Source organism: Berghia stephanieae, chromosome 1, assembly GCF_034508935.2.
Source record: "Berghia stephanieae isolate SIO BIC M18660-M18661 chromosome 1, UCSD_Bste_1.3, whole genome shotgun sequence".
Classification (NCBI taxonomy): domain Eukaryota; kingdom Metazoa; phylum Mollusca; class Gastropoda; order Nudibranchia; family Aeolidiidae; genus Berghia; species Berghia stephanieae.
Genome location: NC_088360.1, coordinates 61349355 through 61360523, shown reverse-complemented (window position 1 = coordinate 61360523; position 11169 = coordinate 61349355).

Here is an 11169-nt window from a genome sequence, read left to right as displayed (position 1 = left end):
TTTGTGTTTTCCTCTGAAGTGTTATTTTTACTTTTTAAATAAAATATCTCTCTGAGAATAAGTGCATGTATCATAATGTATTTTTCCTGTTTGGTTGGGGTTCTGTGTATGCGTCTATGTAAATATTTATATGGCCTCTGTTCTGATAAATGACCTGGGTGGGGTTCCTGACCTCCCATAGTGGGCAGAAAGGTACTTACTGGGTCTTCTATCCCTCTATATTTGTTTTCCAACTTGATTTCTGTCTTTGTCTTGGAATGAGATTACTTGGTCTTGTCCTGGCCCTGGCTGGGAGGGAAACAGTCAAATGTATAGTTAGTTTTGGGAGATGATATTTTTTTTCCTTGTAAATTATCTCTCTGTGATGCACTGTATTATGTTTTGTTTACATATTATATATGATTTGTAAACATTTGAGTGTATTCCTCTTAGTGGGGACCTGTGCTTGATTCTGGATTAGACTTTTAGGTGATCTCAAACTAAGTACACTGATAGTGTGCTCTTGGAATCTACATCTGTTCCCTATTTGAACCAATTCCCCTGTATCTGCCTTATTCTTGGATGCTTTAATTGTAATTCTAGAACTTTTAACGATCCCATTTTCTTCTTTTTTACTGGTGCTGATATGACTTACATGTGTTGCAAAAACCCTAAAAACATAAAAACATTCTGATAAATGTTCGATTGCTGCTGGGATATAGTAATTGTCTATATTTTCATTTAGACACTTGTGACCAAAGATTATTTCAGACACTGATGAGCTGTATCTTTCTATTCTGTATGTTGTGTTCCACCATCCTTTTCTATGAGCTGATATGACCTTAAACACATCCAAAGGGTAGTTTAATTATTTTTCTTTAATGATTTGAGAGCTCGTACAATGACAAAATGTTGGGGGTTTTGTTTTGTTTTGTTTTTTGGGGGTTTTTTTGTTGTGTTTAAAAAAAAAAAACATTTGGCCAAAAAACTTTACATTAAAATGAACCCTAGGTGTCAAAAAAGTCACAAACCTATGGTGACAAAGAAGTATTGCGTTTAATACATTTTGACAAGTTGGTGGTCTTTTTAATTTGATGGTCTTTGAGATTTAAATTTTCTGGCCCCCAATTTTTTTTAAAAATGTTTTGTAATTGTTTTATTGATATGTTTAGCGGCTTTGTGGTCCAGTGGTATGACTGTTTGTTTCCTGCATGAAGTGCCAGTTAGAGTTCTTGGAAAATGCTCTTTACTCAGTAGTGGGTGGAAATCCCCTCAGGAACATTGGCTGCTGCTGGGTCGATGAACTATTCTTTATGTCGTTCTGAAATGAAATTTTTATTTTACTTAGGCCCACCTGGGGTCTTGCTAAGGAGCGAACAGTTGGATGTATTTATCTTTTACCGACAGATAATATTTTAATCCTTGTAAATCATTTCTCCGCTATATATTGTCATTGTTAGGTTTTTTGTCATGATGCCTAATTTGTAACCATCTGAGTATATTCCTTTTGGAGGGGATTCTGTGGCTATGTCATGTGTAAAATCATGTCTTATCAAAAGGAATTTCTGGGTGGGGATCCTGACCTCCCATAGTGGGCAGAGAGGTACATGCTGTGTCTTCTATCCCTCCATGCCCGTTTTCCAATTGTTTCCTGTCGTTGTCTTGGAATGAGATTACTTAGTTTTGTCCTGACCCTCGCAGGAGTTCCTTGGCTGGGAGGGGAACAGTCGAATGTATAGTTATAGTTTTGGGAGATGATATTTTTTTCCTTTTAAATCATCTCTCTGCATAATTATATGCTTTGTAAACATTTGAGTGTATTCCTCTTAGTTAGGACCTGTGCTTGTGTCTGGATGAGAATTTTAGGTGATCTCAAACTAAGTACTTTGATGGTGGAATTTACATCTGTTCCCTATTTGAACCAATTCCCCTTTATCTCACCTTTTCTTTTGTGCTTTAATTGTAATTCTAGAACTTTTTACTATCCCATTTTCTTCCTTTTTACTGGCGCTGATATGACCTTAATGTTTTGCAAGCGCCGTAAAACCCTTAAAAACAACAAACAAAAAGAAATTGTAATAGTACCTTGAAGGCGTAATGTATCATCCTACATTTTCAATGTTGCAGTTGGTTTGAAACCCCTTGTAAAGAACTTATTCTAAAAGTAAACGTGAAGACAAATTCTTATTACTGTCTGATGATTTTGATTTCTCATGTTCTTATCACAAACTTTTCTTCACTTAACTTCAATTAATATAATGATAATGATAATACATTTGAGAAAATATGTTAATTGTTTTACTTGTAGAATTTTACTTATCACTGAGCCATTGCAATCAAAATAATTGATAGAAAAATATTAATGTGGGTTCATTAACGGTTATGGAAAGATTGATTTCATATCATTGACATAGTACTTTTAACTCTCTTTTTTATTTTATTTCTTTTTTTTTTTTGGACAGAATGGGGAGAAAGTGAGTGAATGCAGAGGAATATGTATTGATTATGTTGGCAGATTTCTTTATGACAGTTGTCATATTCTTCTTGCTGCCATTTAAAAGTTGGTTGAAATCGTATAAATATCATTTGATGATTTCCGTGTCTTATTTGTTTATTTTTTCCAAAAACAGGAAACATCACTAACTGATAAAGATATAAGACATACATCTTGCACTAAAGCATTGATATGTTTGTCTTGAATGAGACTACTTGATTAAGCTTTAGCCATGTCACCAAAAGAGAAATGGTCCAATCCCATAGTGGGCACGGATGCACTTACTGTGTCTTCTATCCTCCTATATCTGTTTTCCAACATGCTTTCTGTCTTTGCCTTGTGATGAGATTACTTGGTTTTGTCCTGGCCCTGGCCGCATACCCTAGTTGAGAGGGAAACAGTCAAATGTGTAGTTAGAGTTTGGGAGATGATATTTTTTGTCTTGTAAATCATCTCTCTGTTATGCACTGTATTATGTTTTGTTAACATATTATATTTGATTTGTAATTCAGAAAAGTGGGTGGAGCAGGCACTTATGTTGGTAACAACAAGAGATGAAGTGAGTAGAAAAGTGCCAGAAGACAATAGAGAATAAAAAAAATTTTGCGGCGGTTATGGGGTTTGAACCTGTGACCTTATTGGTACGACAACTCCGCCTGGCCGGTGATAGCGTGACTCCACCGTATGAGCTATCCACGCTCGTTATAATATGACATATCCTTGAGTTTGAGAAGCAGTACTGTCGCTCGTCTTTGAATACCCCAAGATTTATTGAGTATCTTACTTATACTGTGCTTCAGACGCTGCTCCCGAACATAGGAATATATCTTATGATACCTTATAGAAACAATAGAGACATGCTTTTGGTCAAATAAATAAAAGCAGTGTAAATGAGTCCCAACGTGCGAGTGCCTTTAGTCCTAAAATATAAAAGTGCACATCGATACCCAAACAGGACTTTCAATTGTGAGAAGCCTCTCATGATGTGAGTCAAAATAAAATATCAATACATTGGCCATCACCAATCATGCTAGAAGAATAGTGGACAGGAGATCACTTGCTGTGTTTTTGTCCCCTAGTATGTTGTCCGAATTAGATTAATTGCATTGCTTTGTCGTGACACTGGTCGGAGTCCTTGGCTACGGGGAAACAGTCAGATGTATAGTATAAGTTTTAGCAGTATATGTTTATTATTAATTTTTTTCTGTCTTCACTTGTAAAATTATCTCTCGATAATGAATTGTAATACTTTTTTTTTTCATGGTTGATGCTGTTTTGAATATGATTTGTAAAAAAAAAAAAGTATTGTATTTCACTTGTTAGGATCCTTTGATTGTGTCTTTGAATCCTAAGCGATCTCAAACTAAGTACACCGAGGGGTGCTCTTGGAATATAAATCCGTGCCCTAGCCGCACCATTTACATTTGTCTTATTTATCCGCAGGTGCCTTTGACAAAATTATATCTTTAGACTAACTTATACATTTTCTGTTTGAGGATAGAGATAAACTAAAAAATCTAGGCTGACCTGAGTAAAAGAGAGACGTAAATATGGAATAATTCTAAAATAAAATAAAAATAAAATAAATTTAGCTTAAAAGTACTGTAGAAATAGACACGCCTTTTCTTCGAGGAGTTTCTACATTGCTTTTAAGGTAAGTTTACTTTATTTTTATTTTATGTTAGAATAATTCCGTATTTAACTATTTTACTCAGGTCAACCTAATTCTTAGTGGTGTAGGAAATAAAAATACAAGAAAAAAAACATCCCCATAAAAGTCTGAGTAGACTGATTTTTTGGGGATGTTTTTTATGTTTTATTGTGTTTTTCTTACTTGCTTTGTCTGCCACCTTTCATATGTACGTGTACAGATTTTTTAAAATATCGAAAACCAACCTTTCCAACAGAACACGGAAGACGATAATTTTGATAAATTGTTCTAAAAATTAAATAGGCTATGATCTCTATTGCCTGCGGGATGTCACTGTCAATAAAGCATGACCACTTGGAACTGATTATACAACAGAATGTGTGAAATAATAAAGACAACAGCAACAGAAAATGAATACATTATACAATCAGGCTTCATAGGAGACCTATAAATCCATGTCTTGGTAAGGATGTGACCATTATGTAAGATAAAACTATGCCAATTTCACGTAACTCACGCATAACACAACATGTTAAAATGCAAGAAACACAGTTTGGAATATTCAACCTTGAATCTTAAACTGAACGAGTACTTGGTTTCTTTTAAAGGACAGATTGTTGGTAATTGTTGATGAAACTGTTGTTGATAAGGATGATGATGGTGGTGGTGGTGGTGGTGGTGGTGGTGATGATGATGAATAAATAAATAGGTAAATTTAAAAATAAATAAATAAACAATGGAGACATTTTGGGGGGAAGAAAGGGATAACCCAAGCGTCAATCTTAAAGCAAGCCATGAGGTCAGCTAGGGCGAGTTTTTTTAAGGCCCCACTGACGACAACGACGACGAGAAGGAGGAGTTCAATGATGATGATGATGACGATGACGATAATGATGTGATTGGATCCTGATTACAAAAACAATAATATTGTCTTAATTGGAAAAATGAAAAAGTGTTCATGTATAAAACCTTGTACTTATTCAATTGGCGTTCTAGTTTTTTAATTACTTCACAATAGTGCGGGGCGGTCCTTGGCAAGCTTAAGGACCACGGTCCTACGGTCCCTTGGAAATGAAAACCGCAAGGACCGGTCCTATTCGACATTGAACATTCCTGAGAGACTGTCGGAAGTTCGAACCGTTTTGACCTTTGAGACCGTGGGATCGTTCATTCTTGAACCGTTAAAGACCGCTACACGATGAAAACCGTGGTCTACAGGAGTAAAACACACGGAGTAGTCACACTCATTTCAAATTGTAACCTAATTAGAGAAGAGGGGTGATGCCTTCTTTATTTGCTCACCGTACTTCATTGTTACTTCGATAATTTAATAAAATTTGAAATTTATCCCCATTAACGGAGATAATGGCATCGCCCAAGGCGTTGATCGAGTTGTTCGTGGCGTTGATACACACACGCAACTCCTACCCCCCCCCCCCCCCCCACACACACACACACACACATTAGAGGGCAGCGAGCATTGAAGAGTAAGAGAGAGACGTGAAGTTATAATAAGAGGGGGTGGATGCGGTAATAAGTTAATAAGTAATAAGTGGTGTCCATGGTGACTTTTCGCCAGATCTAACAAACCCAGCTACCCATTCACTGCTGAGTAGACAGGGACTCAGAAAAAACTCGACTGCACCCGGGATCGATCTCTGGCCCTTTGCGTACAAAGAGAGTGCTCTATCAACTGAGCTATCGGGGTCCCCAAATATTTTATTGGACTTTTTTAAAATACAGACGTTATGACTGGGTTTTTTGGAAGGAAGAAACTAATGAAACTCATATTATTTGATCAGTTAAAACACCAAACGAAATTTTAATATTATTGTATTATTTTAAATGACAACAATGCGATAGAAAGGAGTGGTGACAAGAGATGGACAAAAGAAAACAAAAAATCGGACTTGCTACTTGCAAGGTTCGACACACACACAAACACAAACATCTTTAGTAGTCACATGCATTTCAAACAATAACCCATTAGAGAAGAGGGGTCATACCTTCATCATAGATCATTGTCATTGCGATCATTATGGTGTAGTAAATTTTGAAATTTACCCCGTATAATGGAATCGTCCAAGGCGTGTGCCTCCTGTTCCCCCCATCTCACACACGAAAGGGCGGTTTGTGGAGTGGAGGGAGGTGGTCGTCTGCCTCTATGGTCGTCTGTGTCGTTTAGTGTATGGCAAAGGGGGGTGGGTGTGATTAATTAAATGGGATGGGTGGTGATTGGTGGAAGATAGGCAACCGAGCCAACGAATCGCTGGGGAGGTAGTATGGCGCGAGACTGTTGAAAGGTGATAAGAAGTGAGGACCGCCGCCGGTCTTCCGCTATCGGACCGATCCTCGGTTCACAGCTAAAAGACCGTGGGACCGATCCAAGGACCGGTCCTCAGCGCGGCACTACTTCACAACCAGTAAGATATTAATAGATCAAGGGTAAAGCATAACTCACAACCGGCTTTCTAAATAATTTGCTATATCTAAAAATAATTTCTTCGTGTTATTTAACGTATCTTAAAGCTGTATCCACATTGTCATACAATTGGGCGGATAGTTACCGCTACAGTTAGATGATCATAAGTTTTAATACTGGACAAGCAACGTAATCCGATTTTTTTACTTTTTAGTATAGCTGACTATAAAAACGGATCGCCTTTGTAAAACACAATGCTATTTTGTGTCCTCGTCACAAAGGACTCGAACAAATTACCATTATCAGATCCCTTAACATTTACGTCCTATGGACAAGACTTTTGACTTTTACGCTCATGAGTTATTCGTAAACTCCTGTTGAACATTATACACTCATGTCTTTTTTTGAAAGCATAGTTGATGATAAGTCGATCAACTCAAAATTTCGATTGTTTTAATAGACAATGCGATTTTCGACTTAGTAAGAGAACTTTCCGGAGCTTTATATTTGCGTACGGAGATATCTTTTCATCTTTTAATGTCTTATATTATACTTAGTTCATAATAATTCTTTCCCAATATTAAGATCAGAAAATGGTAATTTTATTAATTTTAATAAATTGATTGTATTCAAAATGATAACAGGAGGTATTGATTCAATCCCAGTACTCCCACCTCATTGTCATACTCGCTAACGGGAAGGTTGACACACAACCCACGTGCTAAACATGATAGCGTCTGTTTTCGATTGCATTAACGAAACAAATTTTATTTTCCGATGACATGATCACGATGTCTAATCAATCACATAATACACCTTCATGTCAATTGTAATTACCATGCAAAATTAGGGGACGATTGGTCCAGTGGTTTCGGAGCCTTAGTGTTGCTAAAAATCCAATTTACCAAATATATAAGATGACTTTTGTGTAACCTCGAAATCATTTATTATTACTCCAGCACGATGGCATTAAGATTGTCAATGGGGCAATAAAGCAATAATGTAACCGCATCTTTAGAGAGTTAAGGCCATCATAACCCACCGCTCCATGAGTTGTTTACATATTCACAAAAACAAATCACAACTTACACACCTTACTCTCCACGAAGTTTTATTTTCATATTTGGCGCGGAGATTCGAGTGGTTCGACTTCAGCAATATATAGGTAAGCAATTTATTGTTTCATGATTTAAAAAATTCAAGTTTGAGTTTCACAAACTGAAACCGTAGATACCGTTTTTTCACATTAGATTACCTTCAACATTAACCAATATTAGGTATTTATGAAATAGCATTTTTCTCAAGATAATATAAATTTGAGAGTTTAATGATTTTTACTTTTAACAGGCGATGTCAAAAATATCAAGTTATTAATTATCGCTATGTTGCCAGACTGCATATTTTTCAAAACATAATTTCTTAGATTGTTTTATCTTTTTTACAAATTCACAGTATAAACAATAATTAAGACTTTTAAAATTCACTAAAGAACGACGTCAAGAGACTGGATTGGATTGTGTATTCTTAAAAGGATGGATTCGTTAAGGGGACTTTAACTCTCTCTCTCTCTCTCTCTCTCTCTCTCTCTCTCTCTCTCTCTCTCTCTCTCTCTCTCTCTCTCTCTCTCTCTCTCTCTCTCTTAGTCGGTCACTTATTTTAAGTCACCATCTTTTGTTGCAGATAAGCTCCTGGAGACAGGGATGGCCATATTGGGGCGGTAGGGGAGGATGTCCATGCAAGGGTGGTGAGGTCATAGAGGATGGTTGTGGTATTCAGTGGAGCAATTGATGGACCATGTTGGAGGGCCCCTGGGGTTGTAGTGGCAGAGATCTTGATGATGGAGGTGTTGTTGGTGGCGAGGTGATGATGGAGCAACAGTAGTGACATTGTTGGTGAAGGTGGCATCGTTGGGTGACGAGATGATGGAAATCATGATGGTAGGGTTGTGGTGGTGAAGGGATGGTGATGGGAAGTGATGATGATGGCATTGGTTGTGAAGGGAGGTGACAGTGGAAGAAGGGATGATGGTGGTATTGGTGGGGTTGCAGTGATTGTGATGTAGAGATTGTGTTCGTCGAGGGCGGTGGTGGTGGGTGGAAGTTGTGGGGAGGATGAGGATGTTGAGGTAGATTCAGTGATAAAATGATGGTGGTGGTGTGTTTCTGGACTTGGGTTCGAGTTGATTCCAACTGGTTGGCGCCGGGTGAGTTACATTCGTGTTCTTTGTTGACAAGATGATTGTGGTTGGCATTCGCATGGATTTGAAATACAGATGAGTGTACCTCAACCGGTGGGGGTGCATTTGTTTGTGTCTCACGTCCATACCCAAGTGCAGTAGGTGGACTGGAGGCCTACAGAAAGCCCGAATGTGTTTGGGCAGAATGTTGATTTACATTTTTCTTGAAGACGGGGGATAGGGATGTGATTTGTTTGACTCTTTCTGGTTGGGTCATTTCGATCCTGGGTTTGGAATTGTGCCATTTATAGGATCTTTATTGTTGAACCTGCTTCTACCATTTTCGCCAAGCCATGGCTTCCACTTATTACCACTAACCTCACAGCATGGTCGCTTCTATCACAACCACTATGACTCTACCATTACTTCCCATCATCCCATCCAAAGCAATCACTTCCCAACACAATCACTGCCATCAGAATCACTTCCCATCATCATCATCTTCACCACCATAGCCCTGCCGGAGTGACTTCCATCATCACGTCACCTGCCTTGCTATTTTCACCATCATTGTCACTGCTGTTGCTTTCATCATCTACATCTCTGCCATCACTTCTATATCAACATCACTTTCTTCATCTTGAGCTCTGCTGTTGCAATCTCGGCCAACATGATCCTGAAGGTTACTCTAGGAATGCCATAGTCATTTTCAGTGGCTTTATCATCCCTGCATTGTCAAGCTAGCAACTTCATGTCGAGGTAGGTCTCTCTCTCTCTCTCTCTCTCTCTCTCTCTCTCTCTCTCTCTCTCTCTCTCTCTCTTATATATATATATATATATATATATATATATATATATATATATATATATATATATATTTATGAGTGTTGGTGGGTACTTGTAGGTACGAAAGCGCTCGATAATGGTGGTTAGAGCTAATATATAATGTAAATTTTCACTCACATTTTTTTGCCGAGTCGTCTCGGCAAAAAAATGTGAGTGAAAATTTACATTATATATATATATATATATATATATATAATATATATATATATATATATATATATATATATATATATATATATATATATATATATATATCTCACTTTTTTTCCCAAGTTAATTATGATCAACTTCTACAATATTATTTCGAGCATTCGCTCTCAACACTTTCTGATGAGAATGCTTGAAACAAGACTGTAGAAGTTGATCATAATCGTACTTGAAATATTTTATAAATAGGTCCTTTTATAAAAAAAGTTGAGCACTATTATTTCATGGTTTTTGTTATATATATATATATATATATATATATATATATAATATATATATATATATATATATATATATATATATATATATATACTCACCCAATTTCCAATGTGGAAGAACTGTTCAAGAGATTTTGTCTAAGTAAAATAGAGAAAATTATGAAGGATGGCGATCACCCCCTTCACAAATATAATATTAAGTTCTCCATGAGGAGCCGTTGCCTTATATCTGTAAAAACAAAGACAACACGTCACCTTAATTCATTTTTCCCACATAGTGTTCGAATTTTTAACCGGCAACTGTGATTTAAATTAAATACAATCTTTTAAATATACACACACAAGTTCGGAATAAAGGCCAGCGGTATGGCCTATCTCAATTTATCAAATTAATATATAAAGTGTTACTATTGGTTCTTGGTTGTATATTTTTACATTTTTGTGCATTTGCATATATATATATATATATATATATATATATATATATATATATATAATATTTTATATATATATAATGTATGTATACATTGTCGCTATAGATTCTCAACTTTGTGTTTATACATTTTTATGTGTGCCACGTCTGTAAACGAATTTCCATTTTTTGGGGTGAATAAAGTATATTATTATTATTATTATTATTATTATTATTATTATTATTATATTATTATTATTATTTTACTATTATTATCATTATTATTATTATTATTATTATTATTATTATTATTATTATTATTATTATTATTATTATTATTATTATCATCATCATTATTATTATTATTATTATTAATTATTATTATTATTGTTATTATATATGTAGATATATATAATATATATATATATATATATATATATATATACTTCACTCCTCTCTCTCTCTCTCTCTCTCTCTCTCTCTCTCTCTCTCTCTCTCTCTCTCTCTCTCTCTAGGAACGCCGTCAAGCGAGGCAAGCAAATCAAGCGCCTCAAGCCATCAATGGTGACTCTTATCACCATTGCCTCTTTCACCATCAATGGTGACTCTTATCACCATTGCCTCTTTCACCATCAATTTTGACTCTTATCACCAGTGCCTCTTTCATTTCCTCCTTTCGTGTTTCTTTATTTCCTGACTATTTCCAACGCCTTGTCAAGCCTTGATTATAATATACACAAGCACTTAAAAGTATTTCATTCACC